The 17,742-nt window shown below is 42.9% G+C and overlaps 1 protein-coding gene across 5 annotated transcripts in view; it reads left to right on the forward strand.

Annotated features, from left to right (window-relative positions):
• Positions 1-17,742, forward strand: part of SLC24A3 (solute carrier family 24 member 3) — a 221,458-nt gene that overhangs the window by 35,046 nt on the left and 168,670 nt on the right. The gene's annotated exons all lie outside the window — the stretch shown is intronic.

The raw sequence follows: 17,742 nt of genomic DNA on the forward strand, positions 1-17,742 counted from the left end.
CCTCTTCCCCCTTCTTTGGTTACGGCTGATTTGTCAAGCTATAGAGTTCTAGAGTTGCAGAAATATGCCTCTTTTGCAATCCCCCCCCTTTTAGCTTTATAATCATGTAGACCTTGGATGCATTTGAAACATAAATGTTGTTATTAATTAATCTTATTTATGAATCACTTCCCATGAGGCAACCTGAAGCGATTTACAATATAATAACATATATACAACAGTTAAATATATAAAAACAGTTTAAAAAAATTGCATATATACATTTTTTTTTAAAAAAGTTGATAAATCCCTCTCAGATTGAGGTCGAGGATGAGGCTGGCAGAATTCAGAAGGTTTTTTCAGCTGAATCCTAGTTGATAGATACGGAGGTGGAGTACACCAGTTTTTCCGTTGGAAATATGTTGTATTTGCATAGGTGCTCTTCACGTTTTACTATCATCTGAAAATGTGGTAGGAACACTCCAATTTTAAGATGCAATATAAATAGATTTTGAGAAGAGGGTTTGATTGAGATTAATTCCTATTCTTGTTTTTCAGGTCTATGACTAATTTGTTTTTAGACAAGGTTATTTCTCTTTCATCTTAATTAAAACTGAAACCCTTAAAACTGAAAGCCATCTATCTCTGCTGCAGAGAATTGTCAAAGTTCTTCTTATGCATTCAACCTGAAGTTCAGTGTTTCTTTCATACAACACTCATGAGTCATGTTTGTTTTTTGCCTCAACTATGACAGTGAAACCAAAGCTTGCAATTTAAATCCAAAAATTCTTCTGACAGAAAAACAGAAGTTCCTCTCAACCCGGAAAGCAGCAGAGAATTTACTATACAGTAGGGTTCCGCTTTACGGCGCTTTGCTTTATGGCGCTTTGCTAATGCGGCGGTCTCAATTAGGCGCAATTAGACTAAAGCCCCACTCATACAGCGCTTGTTCCGCTTTTACGGCGGTTTTCGGGCATCGTGCGCCATTTTATTCAATGAGTTCCACTTTTCAGCGGTTGTTGCTTTTTGATGGGGGTCCGGAACGTAACCTGCTGTATGAGTGGGGCCCTACTGTAGTCATTTTTAGATGATAAAGGTTAAATTATCCTGTGAAGGCTTGTTAAGTACACTTCATACTCTTGTGTTGTGCATCTAATTTCTTATTTAATTGATAATAATGTTGTTGGGGCAATTGAATGATTACTGTCTTATTTTCAGTGGACAAAAGTGGTGCCATTTCCCCCTTAATTAGGATCTTCTCCTGCAAAAGAGCCTTGTTGCTTCGGACATATCCATTATGTGCAACTATATTTTCTTCTTTCTGAACTCTCTGCTGTCTCTCTATACTTACCTATTGCTAGTGCTGTTTCAAATATGGTTTTGTTGAGGGATAAATAACTCTAATGTACATAGTTTTTGTAAAGGTAAATAGAATCATTCACTAATTACTGAAAGGGAATCCTAAATTCTCTCATGATCATAATGACCATCATGTAAACAGAGGCCTCAATCTGTATATTTATTGAAATTGCTTATATCCTGCCTTTCTTTGGTGAGTCCAAAGCAGTTCTCCATGGAAATGAATGGGACCTGAGAAGAGCACTAGATTGTGCCTCTAAACATTGGCTTGTTTTTGCTCAACTCTCTGGTTGGGATGAAGGAGAAATTCATTCGCTTCATATTTTAATGTGAACCTGCCTGATTCCCGGTTCCCAAACACTAAGTGATACAAAACATAGCTATCCTTTGAAATGTGCACTTCTCTAAATTTTGCAGTACAGTTATGCAACCAAAAAATGCTTACAAAAAAGGATGTATTAGGGAGAGGTGAACACAAAAATGCTTATATTAGTGAAAATAGCGTCCAAAATTGTCCAAAAACATGACCAAAAATTAGGAGAAATTGCTTGCAAAAATATGTATATTGGGCAAAATGGCATACAACAATGTGTATATTAGATTAGAAGTACATGAAAATGTATACAAATGTTTATGCGTTATTTTAAAGAAAAAAATTGAAACTGATGTGGAACTGGGGGAACCGAACTTTAGAGAGATGCTGAAATGGACAGGTCCATCCATTGTTACCCCCAGGCTTGCCAGGCTGTCTATAGATCCAGTGCCGTTGCAGAAGAAAGAATTTTGGGTAATCACAGTGAGTCCTTCCAGACTAGCTCTTTTTCTTAGAAACTGCCATCCTTTATTGGCTCACTTTTATTTTTTTTAGAATCCAGATGATGTTGTTGACAAATCATTGCTTATGTGGTGGGTCCTCCCCCAACACAACTGAAGGATCAGCAAGTCTAGTATGGATTGTCAAAGTGCTATTGAGGCTGTCCAGGGCAAGAATCAGAGCAAGAGGATGACTTGACAATCTTCCAGTCCACCCCCTGTTCAGTGCAAGAAATCCAGGGCTAGGCAGGTGGATTGTCGATTGTCCAACAGATGGCTATCCAGCCTCTACTGGAAGGCCTCCTGCAAGGGAAAGCTGCCCACCTGGCATTGGCTCTATTGTCAAAGTCGTCTTACTGTCAAGAAGTTTTGGCTAACTAGGCTCTACCATTAGGCAGAGTGAGGCGGCCACTTCAGGCAGCAGATGCCCAGGGATGGGGAGTCCCAGGGAGGTATCAGAGTTGTGTGTGCCATGTGGCCTGCTCTTTGCTCCCTAAATTAGCCTGCTGCCCTCAGGTGCGGTGGAGGGATGCTATCCAGTCACTAGTGTTGAGATAAAATTTGACTGGCAGTCCAGTCAGCTTCCATAGATGTCACAGGAGGGGGACACCATCTTGTCCTTTGCCTCAGGCAGCAAAATGTCTTTGACTGGCTCTGTTGCTAACTTTCAGCTATAACCTAACCTTCTATAATTTAATTCCAGTCAATTTGGCCCTGCCGTCTGGAGCAGCGGAGAACAATTCTGTGCCTAATTCTTTGTGATAGCTTTTCAGAGTACAATTCATGTCCCCCTTCAGCTTTGTTGTCTCCCGCCTAAACATACTCAGTACCTTCAGTCTTTCTTCATAGGACTTGTTTTCCATGTCCCTTGCCATCTTTATTACCCTCCCCTGAACCTCTCCCAATATGTCTATATTCTTCTTAAAATCAGAACTGGATGATGAGGTCTGACTAGGGCAGAATGAAGTGCAATTATTACTTCCCAGGACTTGGAAGCTATAGCAGCATAACATCACAGTAGCCTTCCTTGTAGCTGCATCACATGTTCACCTTGATCCCAAAGTTCTTTTCACGTGTAGTCAGCCTGTTTTCTTGCTTGCTGTTGAGCATGGCTAGGGATTGCCAATGTTAATTGTTCCTCTGAGTTGCCCAACTAAGTGGGTTCCTGTTCTCATGATTGATTTCTCTCATTACTTTACTTTCTGAATTTTCTGTAAGGAAATAACTCTATTTGCTATGTAAAATAAAAATAAAAATAATGGAGAATAAAAAGTGCCCCCCCTCCAGAACAGGAACTGACATTGAGGGGCAATGAAGAGAAGCTAATGAAGCTCAATAGGGAGCAATAAAACAGGTTGAATCTGCAAGCAGGAAGTTTTTGATTAATGCTAAAGGGACCTTGGCTGAATGAGACTTCTGAGTGAACATTGCCAGAGGATCTTGGTCATGGGGAAATGCATTGCTAGATTAAGTGTTTGTGTGAAGCCTCCGTTTTAATTCTGCTTCCAGCTAATTGTGGAAAGGGCTCAGCAGCGTGTAAGGGCTCTGGTGTGGAAACAAACAATGATGGGAAAAGATCCCTACTATGCAGTTATTAACAGCGTAAAAGATCTGGCAGCCTTCTTGCCATCATAGCATGTCAGTGCTTCTAAAACACTCACTAAGGCTCCTCCTCCTCTGTATCTTAAAATAATTAAGTATCGCAAAACAAATGTGGAAAACCATGAGATAGAGAACCGAAATATTCATGCGTTCTTCTGACTCCAGGAAGCTGGAATAGGTTCCAGATTTTTGAAACCTGAGATAATATGTATAAATATTTGCAGAATTATTTAACTGACAGCATAGTTTTGTCAACAGTAAAATCCCCTATAAGGCTGTGGAAGTTTTCTTTGTCAGCTCATCACTGTAATTAACATTTACAGTAGATTTCACAGAGTCATAAACTAGCAGAGTTGGAAGGGGCCTATAAGGCCATCGAGTCCAACCCCCTGCTCAATGCAGGAATCCAAATCAAAGCATTCCTGACAGATGGCTGTCCAGCTGCCTCTTGAATGCCTCACGTGTTGGAGAGTCCACCACCTCCCCAGGTAATTGGTTCCATTGTCATACTTGCTCTAACAGTTTTAGGAAGTTTCTTGCTGTTGTCTTTATGTAGGCAGGATTGTTTTTTTCAAAGGAGTGAATGTTCTGATGATAAATTCTCTCTGAAAAAAAAAAGCCTGACTTTAAATTAATGTTTCATTTCCATAAAATGATAATTTAAAAATTATGTTGGCACTTTTATATTAGACCAACCTTTTGCTGGTATATGAATATGCATGGTTTTAAGTTCTTCAGGACTCTCTGTCAGAAGACCACAATCTAGAACTCTGCAGTTGGGAAGCTTTTATACGTCTATACAAAGAAAAAGACTAAATGATAATATTTATCCTCTGTTACATTCATTTTATATGCTTTCTCATCCTTTGCTACCTATCATACATTTGGGAGCAATGGTGGGCTTTGCAACTCAGTTGTGAGTTACAATATGTTATAATGTAAAGCATGTTTCTGCCCTCCTGTGTAGAGTCTCCCCGCATGGTTCAAGTGATTTCAGTCGTGCCAGCAGTGATGCGGTTTCCTTTCCAGACAGTATCCATGCCACAGTGACAATGTGAAGTTGTTCTTAATCCAGTGGTCCACGAGTAATGCACCAGTGGTCCACGAGTTGTACTCAGGTGGTCCGTGGCACATCTGCTTTAAATAATCATACTGATCTTTAATGGTATTTTAATGCTTCTTTATTGCTTATATTATACTTTATTGTAGTACAATTTGAATTTTGTGGAATGCAAATTGTAATAGAATAAAAAAAGAAATAAAAAAGAAGCAATAAAAATGCAATTCAAAATCAACGGGCATGTACTACATTTGCATTTGCTACAACAGACAGAAAAATCATTAAGTGGTTCACCAGGACCAAATTTTCAAGTGGTACATGGGTGGGGGAAAGTTTGGGAACCACTCTTCTAATGTTTTTCTGGGAAAGTGGATGGATGAATATTGCTTGATGTACAATTAGAGATGTGGAGGCCTGGAAAAAGTGAATCCCCTACATTTTTTTCTTTCACATTTTTCCATTTCTCCCCAGAAAAATGAGGGGGAGAGGAAAAAATGGGGAAAAAACCAACTTCCCCTCCTGAACTTTCTCGGGGTTTTTTCTGAGCCTTCACATCTCTATGTGCAATGTGCAATTGATTTGCCATACTTGGGATTAGGAACGTCAGGGAGGTGGAGACCCTGTTTAGTTTTTGTTGTCTGGTCAGTTTATTAGAGTCTGTGCTACTCTGGTGGCTCCATGGAATGATTGACCCAACTGGATGTTTACAGGGTCATGGCGGAAGTGTCATGGCACTCCTGTCACACAGACACCCTAGCACACATCCTGAGGCTGAAGAGAGGAGGAAATCAACAGGGGAATGAAGGTGAGGAGTATTGCAAAACAGTGGCAGGCAAGCCAAAGCAATCCTTCCTGTCTACCAAAAGAAACCCCGATGTAACCCAGGACTAGGATCAGAGATTCAGAAATCTGACCATGAGTAGGGGAGTCCCTGGCACTGCCCTGTGGTTAAGGGCAGACAGGGATTTGGGTGCCTGGAGAGTAGAGGCTGAGTCAGGAGTGCCATCTGAGGTGGTAGGAGGATGTCAAGGGCCTTAGACCTTTCACAAGGTTGCTTTTTTTCCCTGATATGCCCCTGATAGTGGTGAGACGGTTTACCTGCTTGCATCACCTGGGACTATATTGTTACGCATGTGCACCCCACTTTCAAGCAGTGAGACGTTTCAGGGGTGCACCATTCACCCAGTTTCATTTTCATTTTAACAAGATCCGTGGAGTGAGTGAATGAATGAATGAATGAATGAATGAATTTAATTTGGTCCAAGACCAGCAGTTTTGACACAAATATAAATACAGACATATCAAATATATGGCTTATGACGTTTATGTGACATAAGCTTTATTTACACACATAAAGGGGGTTCACAGCATTGCTTCGCATCAAAAGGTCTAGGGGAGCCTTTGGCACCATAGCATTGGATTATCACAGAGAGCAAGTCAAGCCTCTGTCTCTTTCAGAATCAGTTCCAGTATTGCCAGTCTATTCTCTCTCTCTCTCCCTCCCTCTCTCTCTCTCTCTCTCTCTCTCTCCCTCTCTCTCTCTCTCTCCCTCCCTCCCTCCCTCCCCCCTCCCTCCCTCCCCTCCTCTCAAGCTTCCAGCCAGGAGAAGGGTGGGGGAAGACATGCCCCTTTGCAAAAGGATCTTCAAACATTAGCTCCTATAGCAACAAATCACCTCTACTTGGCCATGTACGTTATATAACAGAGCCAGACCTGTTTAGCCAGTTTGATCGCTCTCACAGACTCTTTTTACAACTAGAGGCGTACAGGGTTAGGGGGATCCTTGAGAGATCATTCATCCCCCCCATCACTGTATATATATTTTTAAGTAACTTGGTGGAATGTATCTCATTTTTCCCTGTTGTCTGTTAGTGGCACATTTTCAGTCAGGTTTCTCGGGGTAGGGTGCTGAGTATGCCCTCCCTCTAGTGTCACTGCTGATGGAAGGTCTGTTTTGCAGCATCATTATGAAGTTTTTAGTTTTCACATCCCCCTGTCTAATATGGTGTAGCATGGCTAAGAGCTTGACCTAGTCCCTGTTCTCAATTTTGTCTGTGCCATAAAGTTGCTCACTAAGGATGGGGGTGGGATGGGGGTGGGATTCAATCACATACCTGTAAATTCAAGTCATACAATTATAGTTGATGTGGAAGTCTTAGGCAACTAACCCCCTTTCCCAAAAGACTGGACTTTTGCCATAGGGAAAGTGATGGCAAAATGCACTCTGAATTTTGCACTGCAGTTCTCCAAGCAAGTAATATGTAAACAAAATCATATACTAAAGTGTGCATAAAAATGCATGTATTGGTAAAAATAACATAAAATGCATTATATTAGGAAAAATAGCTTTGCAAAATTATGCATCTTTCTATATACATAGAATAAAAATGTAAGAAATGTCAGTGTTATATTGCTGTGAAGTACAGCATGAACACTTCTGCCTCCTTGCCTGTACGCCACTTGATCCAGCCACCACTGCCTGCCTCAGCAAGTAGGCAAGGCAGCGGCAGCCTGGGCAGGTGGGTGGCCATTAAGTAGCCTAGGCAGGACAACGTGGTAAGTGGCCTTGGTGCACTGTGCAGTGGCATTTGTCCAGGGAGGGGAGGTGGTGTGGGGCAGCAGTGGTGGAAGAACAGGTGAGGCAAGCCACCAAGGAGCATGAGTGGGCCCATGGCAGCCAATGCACACCAATGCCTGGAGGAACTGGGGGGTATTGTGAGAGGGGGCTGGCAAGGGGAGTGGGAATGTCTAGAGAGGTGGGGATGGTGCGGGAAGCCCCTAGTATTAGGAAAACTTGCATACACAAATGAATATATTAGGAGGAATTCACACGACAATACCAATGCGTTTTCATAAGGACTTTTAATCAATCGCAAACTAATGTGGAAATGTGGAGAACTGAACTTAAGATTGGAAAGATATTGTGACATTATGTGCTAACACATGCCATAGTTATATCACTGATGCGTGGTCAACAGAGCCACATAGGCCAAGATGATGAATTAGGGAACAAGCATGCCCTATCTGATTATATAATTACATGCCAATAAAGGATTTTACCATTTGGTTGCATGTATCTATCTTAAGTAAACACAGGCAAAACTCCCAGAAACAAAAACAGGGCAATATTTTTGTAATTGATGAAAATCAACAGGAAAAACTCCAGATGAATGCAACCGAACACCAGTAAGTGCTCGTGATTGAGCCTACTCAGTGGCAGTGAAGGTGGCGAAGAAGACACACTTTGCTTCTTCCATTGCAACCTCACTGTGTTATCCAGCAGAGTTCTTCCAGGTACCATGGGGCCTTTTACAGGGTGGCCTGAAAGAGATGGTGGAACCTGTGGTGGCTCGCTCATATTTTGAGGAGAAAATTGCTTGCATCGGCCAGGACCTTGACTCCATTGTTAGTGCAGATGAATCTCAAGGGGTGTCCAGCACTGTCTAGTCCTGTTGTGTTGGATGAATTTCAGTTGGTAGGGCTCAAGGATGTGGACGAGGCGCTTGGTTCAGTTTGGGCAGCCGCTTGTGCTCTTGACCCTTGCCCTTCATGGCTGATAAAAACTAGCAGGGAAGAGATGGCTGGGTCGGCCAAGGAGGTGATGAATGCCTCCTCGAGAGAGAGGTGGTACCCGCCTGCCTAAAAGAGACAATATTAAGACCACTCCTTAAGAAACCCTCCCTGGATCTGGAAAAACTAAATAATTATCAGTTGGATTCCTGCATTGAGCAGGGGGTTGGACGTGATGGCCTTATAGCCCCTTCCAGCTCTATGATTCGATGGTTGTTAATGTTCACCTCTTGGGCAAGACTCCGGACATGAAGTTGCAGACTAGATCCAGGCTCTCTTGGATGAAACCAATTTTCTAGATCCATTTCAATCAGGGTTTAGACCCAGTTTTGGCACAGAAACTGCCTTGGTTGGCCTATGTCGGGAGAGAGATAGGTGGAGTATCCTCCTTGATATTTCAGCGGCTTTTGATACCATCAACCATGGTATTCTTCTGGAGCAGCTGTCTGAGTTGGGGGTGGACAGCACTGATTTGCAGTGGTTCCAGTCACATTTGGATGGTTGCTCTCAGAGGATGGTAGCTGGGGAGCATTGTTTGGCCCCATGGAGCCTTCAGTGTTGGATTCTGCAGGGTTCAATTTTATCTCCCATACTATTTAATATCTACATGAAACCTCTGAGTGAAGTTATCCAGAGATTTGGAGTATGTTGTTAGCAATATGCCGATGACAGACAACTCTCTCTTTTAGATCTCCAGATGTGGCAGTGGAAGTGCTGCAGTGATGTCTTGTCTCGCTAATGGATTAGATGAAAGCCAATAATCCAAAGCTCAATTCAGACAAGACTGAGGCACTGTTAGTGGGTGGTTCTCTAAACTAGATGGAGGGGATGTGGCCTGCTCTTGATGGACTTACAGTCCCTCTGAAGGAGCAGGTGTGTAGCTTGGGGTGCCTTTGGATCCATTACTGTCACTTGAAACTCAAGTGGCCTTGGTGCCAAGAAGTGCCTTCCATCAGCTTTGGCTGGTGACCCAGGTACAGCCCTGTCTGAACAGGGATAGCCTGACTTCTGTTGTTTATGCTTGGATAACCTCTAGGCTACTGTACTTCAAACTTGGGTCCCCAGATGTTGTTGGACTACAACTCCCAATAACCGCAGGTGTCTTGGCCAACCACATTGGAGTTAGACTCAGACTCACTGGTGTATTTTTCTCCATTTTGTTTAATGTGGAACTTCAGTCTATAGCAGCCTTTCCCAACCAGTGTGCCTCCAGATGTTGTTGGACTACAACTCCCATCAGCCTCAGCCAGCATTGCCAATGGTCAGGAAAGATGGGAATTGTGGTCCAACAACAACTGGAGGCACACTGGTTGGGAAAGGCTGGTCTAGAGTGTTTCATGGATCAGCTTACAGGTTACACAGGATTCTGCATCTCTACACAGCATAACTAGGAATGACTTCTCAAAGCTAAAACATTGTTGCAGCAATTAGACACACACCCTACAATCCTTAAGTAGGTTTGGGAAGGGCTCTTTCTACTTGCATGAGGAAGGTGTCACAGAATGGGAATGTGTGAGCAAGCAAGCACTCCTCCTAGTTGGAAAAGTGGGGGCCCTCTGAGCCTGCCAGTGCATCTGTCTTTGCATCTGGGCAGTTGTGGCAGCACCTGATTGAGATCCTCCTCCTCTAGAGTGCAGCAACTCCTGTGTGTGCAGCAATGGCTGCAGGGGTAAAGAGGAGGGTGGAGGGGAGGAGAAGGGGCTGGCTCCTGGTCAGCCAGCATTCTCTCTGTTGCACCTGGAGCTAAAGAGGAGGAGCTATCACTGTCAAAAGCGCTGAAGCCATTTGCTTCAGCACCTTTTGGTTGCAAGCTGCTGGGCCTCTCTCTTCTGGGTCCCATTCGATTTCTTCTTCTTTTTGATCACTGCAGGAATGCTCCACAGAACTCATGACACCAGCCAGCTTAACCAATAGCCATGGATGATGGGACTTGTAGTCCAGTAACATCTGGGGACCCAAGAATGAGAACAGTGCTCTAAGCTAGATAACTGTAATGCATTATATATGGGGCTGCCTTTGAAGACAGTTTGGAAACTGCAACTGGTGCAGAATTCAGCAGCCAGATTTCTCACCGGGGCAAGACTATCTGAGCACATAACACCAATTCTGGCACAAGTGGCTACTAATAGGTTTGTAGGCTCAAAGCCAAAGTGCTGGCTTTGACTTATAAAGCCTTATATAGCTCAGGACCCCAATACCTCAAGGACTGCCTCTCCCCACATGAACTAACCCGGATCCTGTGTTTGGCATCTGAGGTCCTTCTTCAGGTGCCCCCTCCGGTGGAGGTGCAGAGGGTGGTGACATGAGAATGGGCCTTCTCAGTGGTGGCTCTACACTAATGGAATGGTCTCCCCAGGGGGACACACCTGGCACCATCATTATCTACTTTTAGGCACCAGGCAAAAACATTTCTCTTCTCCCAGGTATTTGGCTCCTAATTTTGGAGGACTTGATGCTGTAGCCTCTATTAGAGGATGGGCTGTGTCACTGCCTTTACATTTATGTATTGTGTGTGTGTGTGTGACCTTTTTATTTTTATTTTTTATATATACTGGTTTTAATCTTTTATTGACTCTAAGTGACTTTGGGTTCACTTTGTGAAGAAAAGTGACTAACAAATTTAATAAATAAATACATAAATAAAATAAAAATGGGTGAGTAGTTTCAGCCCAGTTTCAAAGTAAAAGGCTCTGAAATCAAACCTAAAGAAAAAAATAGAGACTTTTTGCTGGAATAATTAAGCACATGCCACATCTGTCCTCCAGTTTTATTTTAAGAGATTGCATGTTGACACTGTTTGATCTATAAATGGTAAAGGCTAGAGTGAGACTTCTGTGTGATCCTTCCCCACATGATTTGTTGCAGATTGTTGGAAGTGATTTTGCTTTTGCCTATTTTTCTTCTCCACAGCAAGAGTCCTGCAGATGCAGCCTTGCTTAAGTGGAGTTGCAGTGTTAATTTTAAATAGCAAGTACATCCAGCTAGTTCTCCTGTAATTATGTTCAACTTAAATCATTCAGCAACTTCCACGTATGTTTGGAGCCAAGTTCAGGTTCAACTGAAAGTGTGGCAGCTGAGAATATAGCATATCGTGGCTCATCTTGGATGTTTACAGGGATCCCGCATCCTGAATTGCTTTCAGACACTTTTGAGAGTGTTATGTAAGGAATTGGGGAAGGGCACTCTTTTGTCACATACGTAGCAAAACCAGAGACAATGATACGTTAAGCATAATACCTTAGAGAATTCCCTTGTGATTTTAAGGGTGAAGATAGTTGTAACATCCTAACAGCAGTCACTACAGGCTTTTCATCAGTGGTGTGAAATCAGCCTTGCAAATTGGGTGGCAAACATACATACCCAAAAGATGAATGCTGGATTGGTGAGTTGGTTCTCAGGCCAAGGAGGTATGCCAGCCTTTGAGCTCCTGGTGCACATCTGAGGGACTCTCTGCCTTAAAAAAAATGGTTGTGGTGATGGTAGTGGTAGTAATGGTAGTATATTTACCATGTACATTTACCATACCTAGGAAAGAAAGAAAAATCACAAACATTTTAAAAACATTACCAAAACAGCTCTAGGGATTTGTGTGGAGGTTATGTATTGTGTGGATGTACTCTCCTATCAGCTGTCTTTTCCCCAATTCAGCCACAACTATAAGAACATAAGAAGAGCCTGCTGGATCAGGCCAGTGGCCCATCTAGTCCAGCATCCTGTTCTCACAGTGGCCAACCAGGTGCCTGGGGGAAGCCCGCAAGCAGGACCCGAGTGCAAGAACGCTCTCCCCTCCTGAGGCTTCCGGCAACTGCTTTTCAGAAGCATGCTGCCTCTGACTAGGGTGGCACAGCACAGCCATCATGGCTAGTAGCCTTTGATAGCCCTGTCCTCCATGAATTTGTCTAATCTTCTTTTAAAGCCGTCCAAGCTGGTGGCCATTACTGCATCTTGTGGGAGCAAATTCCATAGTTTAACTATGCGCTGAGTAAAGAAGTACTTCCTTTTGTCTGTCCTGAATCTTCCAACATTCAGCTTCTTTGAATGTCCACGAGTTCTAGTATTATGAGAGAGGGAGAAGAACTTTTCTCTATCCACTTTCTCAATGCCATGCATAATTTTATACACTTCTATCATGTCTCCTCTGACCCGCCTTTTCTCTAAACTAAAAAGCCACAAATGCTGCAACCTTTCCTCGTAATGGAGTCGCTCCATCCCCTTGATCATTCTGGTTGCCCTCTTCTGCCCTCTGCTTCCAACCTGCAGATTTATCCCACCCCCACCCCCCAAACTCACCCAAGGACAGTGAACTTGTATTTGTTTTGAGAGCAGTGATGGCATCACCAAACCACCTCTGCCACACTTGATATTTGTCTCATCTGTCTTAACCCCTAGAAGTCTTACAAAGGTGAATTATTTTCACAGCGCTTAGGGTCAAACTGGTTGTGATGCTAGGCATCATGCTTGATCTCTAAATCCTGTGCTTGGGATTCTCTCTCTCTCTCTCTCTCTCTCTTTCTCTCTCTCTCTCTCTAATTTGTACTTATAGCCCTACTCTTCACTGACTAGCCCCAGGGTGAGTTACAAAAAGATGGCAATTAGAACAAGTACAAAATATATAAAACCACAAAACTAACCAATAGCAAAATTAATAGAACAGCAATGCAGGAAGAGAACAACAATGCAGCCATTTGTTATCAAGGAGGAAATGTGCGGGCTCCAGACCAGGGGTTCATCTACACGGTGGTATAATGTGTGTCTGGTGCTACTTGCATCCCCTTTTAATTCACATGGTTCACATGATGTTATTGGCACACAGAAGCTATCACACAGTTTTCCCCCTGTAAATCCGTACTAACCCAATCCTCTGACAATCCGAAAAGGGAAGAAAAAAAGTCTTCACTCTGTATCTCTAGGACTTGCAGATGCTTTGCTCCGAGGCTTTTAGGTGGGTGTGTCAATCATTCCCATCTGCAGGCCCACTCCCTCCTCCTCCCTTCTTTCATTTCATTTCCTGTGGGCTGAAGAGAAACTTCTGCTGCTCCCTCCCATTCTGCAAGCCTTTTTTATGTTGCTGCAAATGGTGCCTTTATTTTCTTTCCCCCCCGCAAACTTGTGCGCTTCTCTTATCCACTTTTTTCACTGTCCACCTTTCACATCCATACACAGAGATCGGGAATACTATGGTCTGAATGATCCTGACTTTAGGGTCAGTGATACATCTTTGCATATGAGGATCTTTTCTAGTTTCCTCTCATAGCTGCCCTCCCCAGTCCTAGCCTTCTTCTGATTTCTTGACTATTGTCTCCATTTTGGTTAATGACTGTGCCAAGGTATTGATAATCCTTGACAAGTTCAATGTCCTTGTTGTCAACTTTAAAGTTACATAAATCTTCTGTTGTCACTACTTTAGTCTTCATGTTCAGCATATATAAAATCAAACCTGGTACTGGATCCCGACTGAATTCTCTAGTTCGCTATCCCTTCGGAGCGGCACTGATCTCTTGTGGCAGGCTGCGGCTGTAATCGGCACAGATTTTGCGGCCTTAACTGGAATCGGCAAGATTTTTTAAAAAAATCCTCCCCCTGTCTTACGTATTTCTTTCATAATTAAGATGTTGTGTCAACCACAGGATTTCCATTTGTCCATTATATATTACAATTTGTTTTTGTTATTATCGCAATATAATGCAAAAAAATGGCTATATATGTCTTCAATGTTAATTGTCAAATCATCCTGCAATGTCATGTTTTTCAAACAAGCTATCTCAGAGCATTCTGAGTCTCTTGCGTGGGAAACATTACGATAATGAGACTGACCCACACTACCCACCTCACCCCACCCCACCCCTCTTTCGTTGCTGCTGTCCTGAGCTAACCAGTCTCTCTCTCTCTCTGTGCTAAATGTGTGTGTGTGTCACTGTGTGACTGACAGTGACAGACAGTGTCTGTGTGGTGCGATGGGGAGTGACTATAATGAAGGGACTCTGAACTTCTAAATTTCCAGTACACTACTGTGTGTGAGCTCTTGGGATTCTACATCTCCAACACTGATCATTTACCGATGTATAAATCTGCATTCATCTGTGAGGTGTTGGATAGTGCCCAAACAGCAGTTTGTAAAAGCATTCCTTAAAGTTCATACATACATACCCAGTTTCAAATACATTGGGACATTTGTTTCGTTAGGTGATTTGCCTCATTTATTCTGATAAGAGGTTTTTTGTCCAGGTCTCCTAATATTTTATTCCTCATGATTCAATATTTTCTTTGATTATTAGAAAGCTGGAGCTCTTGTTTTAATATTAGAGATACAATGTGTTTAACATGCAAATATTGGAATTTAGGAATCTGTGCTTGCTTCAATTCCTTCTTAAGTTGTTGGTATGATTGATTTAAGCCACGATCTTTCCAGGCTGGTAAACTGCCCAAGAGATCCTTATTTTCAAGTTATAATAAATGGCTGTGAGCAGTGAAAGACCTGGAGCCAACTTGCTTATATATTTATGCCATACCAGGAACAAATTTCTATTACAGGTGTTTCAGGACTAGCCTAAGACATTTTGCTGCCTGAGGTGAAGGGTTAAATGGTGCCCATCCCCATTTCACATACAGAAGCAAACTGGACTGGCACGAGGAATCTGAATTCAACGCTGGTGATGGTGGGATAACGCCCTACACTGCGCTTGAGTCAGCCTGCTAGTTTGGGGGGGGCAGGATTTGCCATGTAGCATACGCAGCTTGGTCCTTCAGCAGAGGAGAATGGTCAGGGGGCTTAGGAGGAACAGCTGGGGGGCTGCGGCCTGAAGCAGTTGCCTCACTTTGCCATATGGTAGATGTTTAGTGTTTCTCCAAACTACAGAGCAAGAACAAGGGACAGTGTGTGTCTGTGTGCAAGGAAGCAAACTTGTGAGCACAATTACAGCTATGTTCTGGCATTTGCCTGAATATACAAATGCCTAAAGTGTGGGCTGGGGCAGGGGTGTACCTATAAGCCCATTCCCAATGTCTTCATGCACAACATCCCCACCTGGTTGGTCCCTAACCTTTCCATGTAGCATGGGTAAGATCTGCATGGGGCTTCCATTTGTATTTGTTTGAGTGCTAATAAACCCTTCTGTGTGAATGGGGACTATGATACAGCATGGTTCCCAAACACACAAAGGATTCTATTTATTTATTTTATTATTGGATTTATATCCCACCTTTCCTCCAAGAAGCTCACGGTTGTGGATATGGTTCTCCTCCCTCTCCATTTTATCCTCACAACAACCCTGTGAAGTTGGCGACGCTGAGAGACTGTAACTGGGCCAAGGTCACCCAGCAAGCTTCATGGCTGAGTCAGGATTTGAACCCTGGGCTCCCAGGTCCTAGTCCAACACTCTGACCACCACGCCACACTGTGTTCAAGCAAATCAAGTACAAGTAGAAGCCCCATGCAGACTTTCCCTGTGCAACATAAGGAAGTTGGACTAAGCAGGGAAGTGCAACGCATGAGGATGATGCTTGTGTGTGTGCTTCTGCCCCCATCCGTATTTTGAGCTTTCACATATTTGGCAAATGCAAGAACATGCCTTATGTTAAACCTTAGATTGTATTTACTGTTAACATGGTGCAGTTTTGTGCACTTTTTGGTGCATGAATGGATTTGAATGTGTTTGTTGTTGTAGAGGATTTTTTTAGAATTGCATATATGTACCCAGATGGATAGAAGTAGTTTTGGATAACAAAGGCAAGCAGCTGGAAATAAAAGCTGGACAAATTCAAACTGCAACCAAGAAACAAACTTTTAGCAGTAACTGAGGTCAATAGGTAATAAGAACTGCCAAAGAAAGCACAGGACTCTTTGTCCCTGGAGCCTTAAAATCATGGTTATGTGCTTCTATGAAAAATACAAATTGTGCAGCCACACATAATTGACTCATTAATGACTGAATGAAAGGCACTGACCCTGTGCTAGGGAAGATGTCAGAATATATAAAGTCCCTGGGACTGTTGGCTACTGTGAACCTAGATTTCTATTCCCTTGGAAACAAATTGCAATTCCTCTTGAAGATAGTTAGGTGCTTCTGTAGCTTTTTAGATCTTTAACCCCCACCAAATGTTTTGGAATACAACTCCCATCAGCCCCAGTCAACATAGCTGTACTGTCGGGGGCTGATGGGAATTATAGCCCATGCATCTGAAAGGCACCAGGTTAGGGAAGTCTGTTTTAAGCTGTTCAAAGTGTTCAAAATGTTCAAAGTGACCATGTTGAAATTCCACTTTTCTGTTTCAGAGTCAGCAATAAGTCCACTGGTTAGACAGTGTTATTAAGAAATTCAGACAGGAGCAAAGTTATCTGATTAGGATGTTGTACTGCAATCTGCACATTAATAGGTTTGCATAAGCTACCTGTCTTTTCTTAAGTTTCCTGGATGAATATTTTGCATTACTGCAAATTCTGATGTTCTAATCAGCTTTGGATATTTTTCTTTTTGTCTCCTGGCTTACTGATAATTTTTATTTTTTGTCTGCCACCACTATTCTTCCTTTTCCTTCCTATTTCTGTAATCATCATTTGATTGTAAGCATTGGCAAAAATGGAAATGGACTGCCTTCAAGTCGACTCTGACTTACGGCAACCCTACGAATAGGGCTTTCATGGTAAGCGGTATTCAGAGGTGGTTTACCATTGCCTTCCTCTGAGGCTGAGAGGCAGTGACTGGCCCAAGGTCACCCAGTGAGCTTCATGGCTGTGTGGGGATTCGAACCCTGGTCTCCCAAGTCGTAGTCCAACACTCTAACCACTACGCCACACTGGCTCTCAAGTGTTGGCAAAGCCTTCTTTAATACTTTTTACATTGTACAGAAAACTTTATTTAAATGCAAAACATGATGATGATTTCAGGGGAAATTCTTGATGGTTCCATTTTGTTATCACTGTATGATTCAAAATCCCTAACTCTCCAAATCCTAAACTCATTGCCCGTGATCTTGTGAGATATTTTGGCATTTTCAAATACAACTTCCTTGCACTTCAAGAGCATGGTATGTGTCACTGTGTGGGGAGGGGGCTGGAGATCAGGAACAAATGACCCTGCTGTGGAACTGAATCTAGACCGCCATGCTTCTTTGCATGGTGGACATTATAGACAAATAAGTCCCATTTCGTTGCCTTTAGGAGCTTGGTCAGGAGGTTCTTGTGATTGCTGACACTCACGTGCACACATGGATCTCTGTAGACGAATATGCCCCCTTCACAGAGGATGGTCGTGCAATTAATGTGTACCTTTGTTGTTATTTAAATAGCAGCCACAGGGAAACTTGAGCAGCCTCAGGACTGTAGGGGTGGGATGGGCAAGTTTAACTGCCTCTCTGAAGCT

The sequence above is a fragment of the Rhineura floridana genome, chromosome 1 (genome assembly GCF_030035675.1).
Source record: "Rhineura floridana isolate rRhiFlo1 chromosome 1, rRhiFlo1.hap2, whole genome shotgun sequence".
Lineage (NCBI taxonomy): Eukaryota > Metazoa > Chordata > Lepidosauria > Squamata > Rhineuridae > Rhineura > Rhineura floridana.